Here is a 15,144-nt window from a genome sequence, read left to right as displayed (position 1 = left end):
ATAGGACCCCCGTTTCGACCGTAGGAGGTCCGTTTCCTCCGTTTTGCGGTACGGCACACCCCTCCCGATCAACAGGACCCCCGTTTCGCCCGTAGGAGGTCTGTTTCCTTCGTTTTGCGGTACGCCAGACCCCTCCCAATCAACAGGACCCCGTTCCGAATGTAGGAGGTCCGTTTCTTCGGTTGTGCGGTATGCCAGGCCTCATTTCCATTGCCTATTCCGTCCAAGCCCTCCCGATAACACGATCACGCATTCCGTTCCGACCCAGCTGGTTGGCTCCCACGCGTTCCATTGCCTCCCGATGAACACGATGCATTCCATTGCCTCCCCATGAACACGACACATTCCGTTGCCTCCCCATGAACACAACGACGACATTGTTTCTCCGTTCCGACCCAGCCATGTACACGAGCCCTGGCCGTACGTATGCGCGAGTAGGTGTTTGAGAACCCGCCCGTATGTACACATACGTGGCTGTATTTTCTTTCTTGCACCCTGGCCGCTGTACATACATGTACATGCTACGTGTGCGCCTCTACTACGACACGTACGTGCCTCTACTACGACACGTGCGCGCCTCTACATCCACCAGTATATATGTACGTACACGTTCTTCGATCAGGTGGGTCCTGACTGTCAGGCACTTCCTTGACTGCGAAGATGTAGCTGGTGGTTCCCAGCAGTCAGGGGAGCGAATCGTTTTTTTGCCCGGACGCACTTCCTTGCGTGCGTAGATGTAGCTGGTGGGTCTCAGCAATCAGGGGCAAAATGTTTTTTTCGCGAAATACGGTGGCCCATCCGGTGGGTCCCTGCTATCAGGTGGAGGAATAATTATTTTGCACGTAATAAGGAGGCACTTCCTTGCTGCGGCCATGGACCCAGCTGTTAGCCACTCCACGTAGAGTCCACGTTCGATGGAAGCCGTTCCTTGACCACGTTGACCATGCCGCGCCGAGAGCACCAGGGCGGTGAACGATGGCGAGGCCTAGGAAGGGGACGACGCGGAGCCGGGGAAGACGCGACAGTGGATGCCCATGCGTAGAGGAGTACGAGGGTTCACTGGTTCGCTGCGGTGTGAGGTTGCCATCTCTGTAGAATAACAGGGGGTGTAGGTGAGTAGAGGGATGGCCTGGCCAGCGGTGGGAGTAGTAGGGGGTGAGGCCTCCGCCGCATCGCAGCCGGCCACGGGAGGCAGGAGCACGAGGCACGATCGGCGCTGGTTTGGGCGGCTGGAGCAAGAAGACCAGAGGTTGAAGAAGCACTACGGCCGTTGGATGGACATTGTACGGTCACTGGAGTTAGAATCGTGCATATTGACTAAGTTGACAAAGCCCTCTGTCCCCTCAACTTAGTAGCCCACAAGTCTGCCTGCCACTATACTGGGTCCCAGCTAACAGGGGGAGTATTCATTTTTTTTCATAATAAGGAGGCATTCCTTGCGTGCGAAGATATAGCTCACTACGAGAAATTTGTTAATCCGTGACGGATTTCTCATGACGTTCTCCTGAACCATCATGGCAACCGTCATGGATCTGAAAGATGCGAATGGGCCTCGAGACGATAGGTCCATTATGATGGACGTTGAAGGACCGTCACGAAAACCGTCATGGATTAACCAGATGGGCCTAGTCGGGCCTAACTTTTTCTGTTTATACACCATTCAGACCGTCATGGGTGGGCTCCTGCTGTGCGTGCTATTTTGATTGGCCTACATGTCAGTCGAATGCATTAATGAATAGGAGAAAAGTTGTAAAACGAACAGAGCGTGCGTGAAAAGGGCAATTTTAAGTCCCCAGCATGGGGAGTGAAAATTTTCGAGCCAGCCCATTTAAGTACAGAGTCCACACCGGCCTAACCCTAATCTCTTCTCCTCCCATGCCAACCATCAGCCGCCGCCGCCAGTCCACCTTCCCTCCTCGCGTCGCTCCATGTCGCCGCCTGCGGCGCCGGCTTTGAACCACCATGCGCCAGGCCCCTCCCATCGACGAGCCCATCTGTTCGCCCATCCGATGGGGTAAACGACTATGCCCCCCATTCCTCTTCTCGTGGTAGTCGCTGTGTCTCTTGTCCCCCTTTCTATTCTCATGGCTGCCGATCTGCTATCTTTGTAGGGAGAGATGTCATTTTTCATGAAGGTTGGATCCAAGTTCCTTGCACATAGTGGAGTCACCAAGGCCCGTGCCCCTGCCATGCTCGGTCTGACTGTGGGCGTTCCATCTTGGGGCTTCAGCAGCAGCCGACGGCCTCCAACTAATCTTGGGCGCACTGTAAGTTTCCCTTTCCATCTCTTGGTAGATTGGATGTCTTTTGGACTGTTGGTGGACTGGAGGTGTCTTGACCTGTTGATAGGTTGGAGGTGACTTGATTTGTTGGTTGATTTGTGGTTGTTGGGTTGATTTGTGGTCTTGATCTGTTGGTAGAGTGGAGGGGTCTTGATCTGTTGTTGGTAGAGTGGAGAGGTCTTGATCTGTCATTGGTAGAGTGGAGAGGTCTTGATCTGTCGGTATAGGGGATAAGGATCGATTATAGTGGAACTGGAAGGGATCGATTGGACTGTCCTGGTCAGGGGATTGATTGGAGGGACCTGGACAATATACTAGCATTGTTAAGGGCAATTGTTGCTTTACTTCCCAATCACAGCAGCACATGTTTTCAGTTTTTCAAGAGATATGTGGTTAATCAAGAGCTAATCTGTAGTAAAGTAGATGTTGGTAGTGAATTGATTGTTTTGAGGATGCTATCCTATCTATTATCTATGACTTGTTCAATCTAGAGTATGTCTGCAGTAACTATACATAATTTATCAAAGTTCTTTGTCTAGAGTTACTCTATAGTAACAATTCATGGCCTATTTGAGCGTGACAAGTTGAAGTTTTCGTTGAAGCTACTGTAGTACTCTACAGTCACTATGCTGATTGTCTGTTGGTTGAGGCCTCTTGTCCCCATGGGTATCAGTCCCACACCGGACTCCTCCCTGTCTACCTCACTCCATGCCCTTCCCATGCAGATCGTGCCCCCGAGTTGCGGCGGCCCAGTCCTGCCTCTCAAGTTAATGCGGCAGTAGTGGCGGCGGTACCGACAGCTAGGTATTGAACCCCCTGACGTCACCGGCGGCGGGCACAGATCCAGCTCCATCCGGTGGTGAGACACACATGCGCGCTTCTCCTCGGATGGTCAGTGGCAAGTCTGAGGGGAACACGGACGTGTCCTTCATGCACAATGATGGCACCAGCCGCATCGATTTCATCTAGTGAGTGCAGCTCGGCAAATTTCTTGCTTTTACTTGAGTTCCAGATTTATACTTTTGTTTGGATTCCATTGCTGGATGTTGTCTCTGGGATTTGTCCATTGCTGCAACTTCAATCTTCACTGGATGGAAATACCGTTGGTTGTTAGTACGACAGTGCAAGAAATCCAGTAGTGTGAATTAAAACCTGCAAGTTCTTAACCATCTCTTATTGATTTCAAGTCTTGCTGAAGCTATCCATGAGAGCCATTTCCTCTCCTACACAATTGGTGCCATTGGAACTGAATATCTCATGACAAAGTCACGCACAGGGGCAGTACTCTCCCTCACTCGGCTTTGCTTAACCACACTCGACCATTTTTTGCTTAACAATTTCTTCATTTGGCATCATAAAAGCATGCATTTCTCATTAGAGAAGCTGAACATTGCATAAACTTTTGAATTTTTTAGCCGCATCTTGGCATTATTCTGAACTGAATCATGACAAGAACACATGACTTGAATTTCTCAGTACACATCTGCACCATTAATCACAACAACAACAACAAAAATTTCACATAACCCATATATACAACAGAATGTTATTTTACACAACCTGACGACTTCCACTGGTTAGACGGCTTTTGTATGTAAACTTATATAACTTTTATGTATTGTAGGCAGCTCCTTGCAATGTACAGTGCAGTGCCTGATCTAGTACAAATGCCGTCCCAATGGATATGGGCATTTACAGCTGATTTGAGAGCCTTTGGGATATGACTACTATCACTATCACCAAGAGGATAGTTTCTAAAAATGAAGCCATGTAGGTAACTATCATAGTGATGCATCAGATTGCTGTTTTTGGCGTATTTACATGGCCTGAACTGTTCCTGCTGCAATACTTGCAGTTTTGTGATGTGTGTTTTGTTACTGTCACTTATACGTCAACTTGAGGCTTTGTAGGTTCTTTATATTTATAAGCACTTGTACCTCTGCCTACCTCCTCTGCTATGAGCTCGTGCTTGAACCATACACTGTTTCATGTAGACTACTAACTTGCATGAGCCTGAAGAATGGATTAATTTAGCAAGTAGGAATTCAGTTTTTTCTTGCATGAGCTGTTGCACCTCTAGTTTGTTCTATTGTATCCTAGACGGTGAGGGAAATTGAAGGAAGTATTTTGTAGTGCATCAATTTTTGGGTTAATATGCATATCACATATACATATATATTTCACATGTTTAGTTGTGGTAATTTTCTTGATTAATATGCACAACGTAGCCTGTTTCACTTAGTAATTTTTTAGTGTTTGATTTGATAGGTATGGTAGAGAAGTGAATCTATGACGGTGATGTCGATAGTTGGCTGCCAGTGTGACCAACAAATATGCTGAGATAACAGGCAGTTGATGGAACCGTCGAAGTCGAGCCAGGTCAGCAAATCGTGAATCTGAACACCCCTGCTTCATAAGTGCACTCTGAATGATGTTGTTGGCCTGAAACTGAAAGCCATTTAATCTGTATACCATGTGCTTCCGGGCATCCTTGCTGCTAGGAAACTAAATTTGTATAGCACTAGGTGTCTGCACTATAACTTTGTTTATCATGCATGCAGTATGACATTAAAACAGTACACGTCTTAGCATATGTTGTTTTGCCGCTGATGCATATATACATGCTTGCACTAATATACATGAAGAGATGATTAATCATCTCTCACATATTAAGCCTACTGCTATGCTGCCACCTGCTAACTTGATTGATTCGTCCTCAAGTGCCTATTTTGGCTTTTTTTTCTTCATATTGTTGTGTTATGAACAAATTGCAATTCTTTGTACTTGATAGTGAGGTTATTTATATATTTGAACTAGTTATTGCTGGCCAGAATGTGTGAAGCATGCTATTTCTTACAATGCATATATGATGGCATACCTGTATATGAATTACTTCATTTACCAAGCATTCTTTTACAATCAAGTGAAAGTTCAATTAATAAATTTACTTTTATTACATGTTTGTGTGAGTGAGATTATGTATATTTGATTAGTTATTCTTCCTTAGCTTAGATCAATGTTATTTTTCATTCGTAGGCACTGCAAGATTTAATAATTTTGGATAACATATAGTTCATTTTTATTTTTGTTGTAATTCTCTTATTTCTATGGTCTATTCATATGTATAAATATCTAACAAGGTTCTTGTAAATATGCCAGGTAATATTAGGTAGCGAGCTACTTGTTGCTACCATCACAATTAGCCACGACGCCACAATCAAGCTGCCATCATAATCAGCCACGACGCCAAGACATGATAGTTGCCACAGGAGGACCGATGGAAAGAACATGAATAACAACCTCAATGCTTTGTATGTTATGTTGGATGTAAAATGGATTGTACTGGTTCCTAACCTTGCTGTGTGATATATTGTCAATCTATGCTGTAAGTTCTTATTTCATAGAGGATTTTATAAACTGCTATGTTGTATTTACATACCGATGGCTGCAAACTGGATCAACTATGTAATGTCCTGACACTTTGCAAATGCTTCCTCTTGGGCCAAAATTGGTACTTGGATTTGTGAGATGCATTATGCTAAAAACATGCTTGCTCAAAATTAGGCAAAAATAAATGGGCTAATGAGGCAGAAATGAATAGGCTAATGGGCTCGGCCAAATTTAAATTTTGCCCAAATCAATGACGATTTTTGTGACGGAAATGAGTATTCACGTAGGCAGACATGTCATTTGAATTGGTCAATTGAAAATCCACGTGGCGTCAGTCCATGACGGAATGTTCCCGTCACAGAGGTTTGGGCTTGGGCGGGCCTGGGGCAGATCCATGACGGTCAAGAACCGTCAAGGAAGGTACGACGTGAAATTATGACGCGATACACATGACAGATTTCAGATCTGTCATGTACGGGCACCCATGACAGATTTCCGTTGATCCGTGACGGACTAGATCCGTCATGTATTAACAGATTTCTTGTAGTGGCTGGTGGGTCCAAGCTGTCAGCGGCGGTAATGTTTTTTTCACGAAATACAGAGGCCCTTTCGGTGGGTCCCTGATGTCAGGTGGAGGAATCATTATTTTGCACGTAATAAGGAGGCATTTCCTTGCGTGCGGCCGTGGACCCAACTGTCGGCCTCTCCACGTACAGTCCACTTCAGATGCATGTTGGTAGTTGACCATGTTGACCAGGCCGCGCCGAGAGCACCAGGGCGGTGGACGATGGCGAGGCCTAGGAAGGGAATGACACAGAGGCAGGGAAGACTCGGCAGTTGTTTCCCACACGGAGGGGAGTACGACTGTACAAGGGTTTACTGGTTCGTCTACCATCGCCGGAGAATAACAGCAGGTGTGGGTGAGTAGAGGGATGGCTAGGCCAGCGATGGGAGTACGGTGGGGCGGTGAGGCCTGCGCGGCAGCACAGCCGGCCGCGGGGAGGAGGGAGCAGGCATTCCCGTTGGCGCTTGTATGAGCGGCTGGAGCAGGAAGAGTGGAGATTGAAGAAGCACGCCGACCGTTCAATGGACATCCAACAGTCACTGCTTGTGCGTCCACCTTTTTTTAGGAAAGCCTCAAATCTGTGGAAAACAGCATACAACCGATTTGCCATTATTTCTAATAATTTACAGCCCATTTGCTATTTATTAAGGTTTTTTTGGACCCCATATTCTTTTTGTTAGCATTACAGCCCATATTGTGGCCACGGTTAAAAAATTATACGAAATTTTGCATATTTCGGTGCGGTCCGAACTGTTTTTAATCCCGAAATTTCGACTCACATTCAAACTGATTTTAAAAATAAATTTATGTCAATATAAAATCTAACCAATTCTCCATGCATAAAAATTAATGTAATTTAAAATCTCGAAATGAAAAAAATATATTTGAAACTAATTGCCGGTTTGATGTGTTTTAAAAATGTACTGCCCATTTCTCATTACTGATAGGCCATCTTATCGGCCAACCAAATAAAGCTCTCCTCGTCTTGAAAGATTTGCAGCCCAACAGGCCTGACAAAGCGACTTACTTGGCAAATCACAAAAAAACTGGGTTGTGGCCGTGGACCCAGCTGTCAGCCTCTCCACGTACAGTACTCGATGGAAGTCGGTCGTTGACCACATTGACCACGCCGCGCCAAGAGCACCAAGGCGGTGGACGACGGCGAGGCCTAGGAAGGGGACGATGCGGAGCCGGGGAAGACGCGGCAGTGGATGCCCACGCGGAGAGGAGTACGAGGGTTCACTGGTTCGGCTGCGGCGTGAGGCTGTCGTCGCCGCAGAATAACAGGGGGTGTGGGTGAGTAGAGGGATACCCTGGGCCAGCGGTGGGAGTAGTAGGGGGTGGTGAGGCCTCCGCGGCATCACAGCCAGCCACGAGAGGCAGGAGCACGCGGCGCGACCGGCGCTGCTTTGGGCGGCTGGAGCAAGAAGATGAGAGATTGAAGAAGGATGTCGGCCGTTGGATGTAAATCCAACGCCTTCTTAGGCTTCGACCTACTGGCCCACATGTCAGCCAGTCCATTTGTTTTTAGTCCATTTGGTGGGCTGGGTGAAACAATGATGTAGCATCTATGCAGCCCATTTAAATCCCATTTGCATTTTTCTCGAAATCCGCGGACTTGCTGGGCTGGGTGAAAATATCATGTTGGGCTAGACGGAGAAATGTTATATAAACATAAACACATGATTGCATGTCAGTAAAATATTTGCAAGCTTATGTATGCAATCACTAGGAGTTAACTTGCCAAGTTATATATAAACAATTATTATTATTATTTTGTAAGAACTTCCAACTTACGAAATAAAATATCATTTTAATTTGATGAGTTAATAGTACATGGGGTATTATTATTTTTTAGGCTAGACGTGGGACAGTTGAGTTGGTTCTAGGGGAAAGTACTGGGAGAAAACTCAGTTTACATCGAAAAAGAAAGTGGGAGAAAATTCAGAGACCTGCTGGGTCCACCTGAGGAGGGGAATATGTTGGGAGGAAGGAGATTCAAAGCACGACAGCCGAGTGAACTAGTTTTTTTTACGGACAAGTGAACTAGTTTACATACATAAGCAAATAGCCACTAAAAAAAGCAATCAAGTTAATGGGTTCTTAAAAGAAATATTTCGGACAAAACATATAATTATGACACATAGGCTAATGCATGAAACACTCAGATGATAAAGGTGCTTATAAACAGATAAAGTACAACATCTAGACCTTCCTGGCACGCTTGATCATGACGCTGCGTCTGTCCGTGTACTCGTCAATTACGGGAAGTAGACACGCCCTCATGTCCAAGATCTGCATGTACATGTCGTAGCATGTGTATGCGTCCTTGGCCGCGTAGGTTATGTAGGCTAGATTCAGAGGTATCTTCCATGTGTTCAGGTCGTCTTCTTTCATGTTGGCGTATCAGGGGTTGATGATGGTCTCAGCGAGGTCAACCACGGAGTCCTTCTTCAGCCTGTTGCTGATGATCTTGTATTGCTTCTGGATGTCGACAAGCCGGTTGCACCAGATGGCCGAATCGTCGCGTTCTTCCTTCTCTCCACCGTAGCGAAGGTGCAGTCGGCACTGCCGATGAAATGGGCGAATGCTCCAGAACCTGGTGCAGCCATAGGACTGAGGCGAGGCAGAGCTTTACCGAGTCTATATCGTTGGTGTACATCACATTCAACTTGGTGCAGCCATAGGACTGAACGGTGAACTCAAAGGGGAACTCCTTGCTGAAGTCCATATCCAGCAGGCTCACCCCTCGGATCACCATTGGAGTCTCATTGAGTGAACGAGTGTGTAGGCGGGGGTAGCAGTTCATTTTTCAGCTCTTGGGGAACTGAATTGAACATTAAGCTGAGTGTGTATAGGCGACAACAGTTACTACCCCTCCATCATCCGATGCACGCCCTGCAGAAGATGCACCCTCGACAACACGTCGGTTCACGAGCGGGTCTGTATTGGTACTGTAATAACAGGAGTTAGTGGTCACTTTACTTAAATTTAATTAGCTTTAATATAAATTTATACTTAAAACAAGCAATGCATTCGCTCGTTCTATCAGTGCCACATGATCAACATGCACAACAATTAGAATTATTATTCTCAGGACGCACACGATCAGCACATTTGTCGCACTTTCACAAAGATAATACTACCAAGTTTGAATTGTTTCTTATGGTTGTTGTCCTCTGCATCATCATGCCGTGTTTCCCAGCTTGCAAGATTCAGAACCAACAACTAAGATCCAAATAATAAGTACAACAAATATGCCTACACATCTCATTGATTCCCAACTTGCAAGATTCAGAACCAACCAATAAGATCCAAATAATAAGTACAACAAAGATGCCTACACATCTCATTGATTCCCAGCTTGCAAGATTCAGAACCAACAAATAAGATTCAAATAATAAGTACAACAAAGATGCCTACACATCTCACTGATTCCCAGCTTGCAAGATTCAGAACCAACCCATTAGAGCCTTTTGATAAAGTGAATATCGGGATTAAATCCATCTTGTCTAGGCATGTCATACAATCGAAGAACTTGGCGAATGCTCTTGACCGTCACAACATCTATAGTTGAGTATTCATGTTTGCACAGCATGTTTGCACAGCACAAACAAGGAGACAGGAGAGCATGATTTCGCTTTAATAGCGGCCTCCTTGAACTGAACCTCCAGCTCTACTTGGATGAGGTCTGCCTAGAGTTCCATGATTCAATTCATGCGCCTTTTTCTGCAGTTCACCTGAAATGAAGCAAAGATTGCATCATTCAGCTAGCAATAAGTACTTGCTCTTGTGAGCTGGTAGGTTCTTCTTTAGTAGTTGCACTAAAATTGAGGAACATTAAAGTTGGTTGTCCGGCTCATGTAAGGTGCAACTATAATTTTCTTATCCTTTTGTGCAGTTCCACTAAAATAAAGTGCCATTGTGGTGACAGTGACGGCTCCATCTTGCAAAGGCTAATAAAATGTTGCACGAGATTACCAGCAGAACTTGACGGAGACATTGGAAACTCCAATCACCATTTTGTGCAATTCCACCAAAATTGGGAGATGTTGCCCACGTGATATTTTAGTTGAACTGCACAAGACACTCATTCCAAAAAAAGTGTTTTGTGCAGTTCGCCAAAAGGTCACAATAGCAACAAGGTGAAATGGATATCCCTATCTGCACAAAAAGATAGAAAGTAAACATTTGCTAGTCAATAAGAATATACGAAACATATACAAAATGAAAAGAAGCATCTTAATTATGTTCATGGCAATCACACAAGGATAGTAGAAATTTTAAAACGTCAGCAATGCTTCATGTTACCAGACGCATTACGATCAATAATGAGATTCCTAAAATATGGGATTACTTTAATGGTGGCATTGCTTGTTTACTAGACATAGTAAATCAACAGCAGCTAAAGAGTTGGTTTAAGGGCATGGGACCGTGGGGACACTAGGACACTCAGCAGCGTAAAGGAGCAACTTACTTATCATACTGGGGAAAACAGTAGGAGTGCCATTTGTAACACAGTTTAATTGCATCTTATCACTGGAGGCATTAGATTAACAATAACACTGGTTAGACATGTCCCTAAGGTAACAGTGTGATCGCTTCATTTTACATGCGCCCTTACATTAACAACAGCAAAAGGTTGGTATAAGGACATGCGACAGTGGACACATCAGCACAATGTACCTATAAGGAGGCATAAAGTGGTGATGCCGAGTTTGTTCATGCTATGTGAGGGCATCAAACCTAATCCTGGAGACCTTGTACTATGTGAGGGCAGCAAATCTAATCCTAGAGACCTTTTACTATGTGAGGGCAGCAAATCTAATCCTGGAGACCTTTTACTATGTGAGGGCAACAAATCTAATCCTGAGACCTTTTACTATGTGAGGGCAGCAAATCTAATCCTGAGACCTTTTACTATGTGAGGGCAACAAATCTAATCCTGGAGACCTTTTACTATTTGATGGCAGCAAATCTAATCCTAGACATACTCTCTTGACTTGTCCACCAGCCGCCACTTTCTATCCTTTTTTCAACCAATAATAGATATGTTCCTTATCCAGTTTGTACTGTGTTTTCTCATTATTTCCCTTTCAACCAAGAGACCGGTTGGGTATCCGGTCTCTACTACTTTCACCATATTATTTCCTCTTTGAATCAAGTCCTAGATTCATGCTACAACTTTCCCCCCTTTCTTCGTTGTTTAAACAAAGCCCTAGATTCAAATGCATGAAGTAGCTTTACCTCTAATAATACTAAATATTTAGGTGGCTTTGGAAGAGCTGATGGGAGTAGAAAAAGATGCACATGCAGACACATGGGGAGCTGGGGTAGTAGAGCAAGGCCGCTTTCGAAGAACTTATACCTGAGGGTCGCCGGCATGTCGGTGGCGGCAGGTCAGATCTGCGAACAATACAACAGGGAGGAAGAAGGGTCAGAGTACCTCCTGAGCCGGCCCTGTGTCGGAGAGAACGGCACGGGCAGAGGATCGGGCCCCTCCGGCAGCTGTGGGTTTCCTCCCTCGACGGCGATGACCGCGTGAATGATGCCTGTGGTCGCCAGCACAGTGTGGAAACGCTGCGCGGTGCAGGGACGCAGGCTGGCACCTTGGATGATTTGGCACAGCCGACTGCCGCTCGCGTCCATCGCTCCATAGGTGCTTGTGGCTTCTGGTCACTTGGTCTTGGATTGGAGTGAGCAGTGTTGCGCAGAGACTTGGGAGTAGATGGATTGGAGTGGTGGGGCTATACTAGCAAGTAGTTGCACGTACTAGTACAATAGTGGGCTCACATAGCAATTTTGACTGATGCAAGAGCCTGGCTATATGCGTGCTCCAATGTTCGCAACTGCAACGTTCGGTTTGCGCTTGGCTCTTTGCCTCTTCGAGAAGACGAACAATGATGTTACTACTACTACTTCTACAGTGTCGAATCCACTGCTGCATGTCCGTCCACCGCGAGCGGGACGGATAGCTTGCTGTAGAAGTACTACTAAGCAAAAGCCTGTCCTTGTTTGCGAGCAACCGCGCGCATGGGTGAGGGAGAAGGTGTGTAGTAAAATCAAACTTCTCCTTGTTGTACGAGTTGACGCGACACATCATAGCACTGGCCCCACATGCTTGCCTCTAAACTTGGCTGAAAGACCCGCAGTGTACAATATATTTGCTGCAACCTCTAACATTTACCCATCACAAATTAAAATATATGTGGTCGTATGCATCGTTCTGATGCAGAGGCCGGGGAGTCCCCTGTCATGGAATTGTCATGGCAGATGTCCTAGAGCAAGGACTTAGTCGTAGGGCCATCGCACTAGGAAGCTTAAAGGGGTTAATCGGGACAAAGGACACGAGAGGGTTTTATACTAGTTCGGCCCCTTACGATGAAGGTAAAAGCCTACGTCTAGTTGGGATTGGTATTGCTGGGGTTTTCATCACCAAGAGGCTACAACTCGCCGACTTGGTTATCGACTTGTTGTTACTTGCCCTAAGCCGCCGCCGGTTCATCCCCTTATATACATGGGTTGACGCCTAGTGGCCTACAGAGTCCCGGCCGGCTCATAATCGTGTCCGGCTCGGTGGCTTCCTTTACATGCCTTTCTTTACAAGTCTTTCCTTACATACGGCGGTTTACAATATCGGGCCTTAAGCCGCCTCCAGGCCCTTGGGCCTTCTATAAGGTTTAATAAACTATCGTCTTGAATGTTTACTGGGCTTCTTGCGAAACCCTCCATTGGGGTTGACCCGGCCCCTCCTTGGCGGGTCATGACTGATAGTAATATCCCCAACATTAGGCCCCAGGTTGACTTTAAATTTCATTATTTATCAATCTTCAATACTTATACAAAAATCCATCTTCTTATCTTCGTTGAAGTTTTCGTAACCCGTCGTGACGTCATCCCTTGAAAACGCAAAGAACTTTCATGACGTCATCTCCCAATGGATCTTTTATCTTTAATGCTTCCCGAGAATCGAGGCGTCTGTGTAGCTAGATAACCATTATTCGGCTCTCCTCGATTTTCGCGCCCATCTGTTCACATCTTTCCTTATAAATAGGCACGCCTCGGCCTTCTCATTCTCCTCTCTTGCTCCATCTTCTTCCTCTCGCGCACTCCCTGCTGCTCGAGCTTCGCTGCTGCCGCGCTTCACCTCCGTCTCTGTCGACGTTGGCCGCTGCATCAACCTGAACCGATCCAGAGAACAGGGGCGATCTCCGCAGAAGACCTGTGACTGTAAGTTTCTCTTCTTTTCACTTCTCAGATCTGCACTTAGGGTTTCCAGATTCTTTCGTGTTCTTCCGAGTTCATCGCACTCCCTCGTAGTTTTTCCACCGCAGGCCTCTTCTTGATCCATATATATATACATATATATATATATATATATATATATATGCTCATGCGATAGTGTTCTTGTGCCTTTTCTTGATCCACAGATCCCTTTCTCTGTTTTCAAAGGCTGCATTAGAACTTACATACTCTTCTGCGCTGAACTTTTTTAGGTCTAGAATTTTTTCATTTTGAATAGCCATTTGATCTGGAATAATACCAAACAATTTAAGAAACTTGTTTGTCTAAACACTTAGCTGAAATTGCCTTCTTCAAATATCTGTAGTCATGGCGGCTTATCATGCCGGGTTAATTTTCCTTATATGTCATTAGCCCTTAACTAAGCCGCCATTACTTGTTTGTATCTTCATTACTTAACTGTCAATCTCACCATTAAACTGAACCGGCATATTGCTTTTCTTTTCAGTTCTTCTTTACCCATCATGCCATCCAAAGCACCAACCATCTGTAACTGGGTTCCCTCAACCGTAACTGAGGAACGTTTGAAAGAGTTCTTCACCATAGGATTTATGCCAGCGAAAAGTATCATGTCTTACCGTGCCCCTGACTCGGAAGAAGAACGGCCCAACCCAAGAGGCGGCGAAGTGATCGTTTTCATTGACCATATGAACCGCGGCTTCTCACCGCCCGGCTCAAAGTTCTTCAGAGTGGTCCTCCACTTTTTCAAGCTCCATCCTCAAGATATCGGGCCTAATTCCATATCTAACATCTGTAACTTCCAAGTACTCTGTGAAGTATATCTTCAACAAGAGCCGGCCGTGGAGTTGTTTAGAGAATACTTTTATCTGAACCGGCAGAACGAGTGCACCAACGGCCTTAGCTTAGAGCTTGGAGGCATATCAATTCAGCGTCGGAAGGGTGCCGTCTTCTCCCTCATTGTCTTACCAAGTCACCCAAAGGACTAGAACCAGACTTGGTTCTACTGCCAGGACACTTCACCAGCAAACGAGAAGCCACAGCCGGGTTATCGCCCCGATCGTCTTGACTCCAAGTTCACGCTTCCTGATAAGCTTACCGTCGCTGAACGCAAGAGGCTGATACCATCCATCAAAAGGATCAATGCTCTGTTGGGGAACGGGTTAACTAGAGTTGATCTAACCCGCTGCTGGATCTCATGGCCGGTCATCCCTTTGAGCCGCCGGTCAAAGCTGATGTATGAGTATGGTGGTGGCCCGGATGACTCTCTTCGTCACAGCCCCGTTCAATTGACAGAAGAAGATATTGTCTCAATGTCAACTCTTCTGGTGAACGAGAAATACGAAGATTGCAGTGTCGTCGGGTTAAACCCCTTCTGCCAGCTTAACCCGATGCCAGAAGTAAGGATGCCGTTATTTCTCTCCTTTGTATTTTCCCAGCCATATTGTTTTAATACTTGCCTGACTCTTTATCTTGTTTTTACCTGTCTGCAGGCCAACTCTGACTTCTGGAAAGTTAAGTATGACCACGAGGCTACCAAGAAAGTGAAAGCCGCCGCCATAAACGCCAAGAAAACGAGCCGGAGGTCAAAAAAGAAGAAAAAGAGCACTGCTGAAGATTTGATGAAGCTTGATGATACTTCTGATT

General features: G+C 45.7%; 1 long non-coding RNA gene across 2 annotated transcripts; it reads left to right on the top strand.

The window, feature by feature from the left end:
* Positions 1–1,817: 1,817 nt before the first annotated feature.
* Positions 1,818–5,809, top strand: LOC125550869 (uncharacterized). Of its 2 annotated transcripts, none has more exons than XR_007301984.2 (6): positions 1,818–2,014; positions 2,112–2,267; positions 3,008–3,250; positions 3,907–4,052; positions 4,551–4,661; positions 5,442–5,809. It is a non-coding gene; the product is annotated as an uncharacterized LOC125550869 (long non-coding RNA). The 2 variants fall into 2 exon arrangements; XR_007301983.2 differs by having other exon boundaries at positions 1,819–2,014; positions 3,907–4,056.
* The last annotated feature ends 9,335 nt before the right edge of the window (positions 5,810–15,144 follow it).

This window comes from Triticum urartu, chromosome 4A (assembly GCF_056163025.1).
Source record: "Triticum urartu cultivar PI428250 chromosome 4A, HENAU_Tu73, whole genome shotgun sequence".
NCBI classification, from domain to species: domain Eukaryota; kingdom Viridiplantae; phylum Streptophyta; class Magnoliopsida; order Poales; family Poaceae; genus Triticum; species Triticum urartu.
The sequence above is the reverse complement of the archived record's forward strand: the minus strand, read 5'-3'. Positions and strand labels throughout refer to the sequence as shown.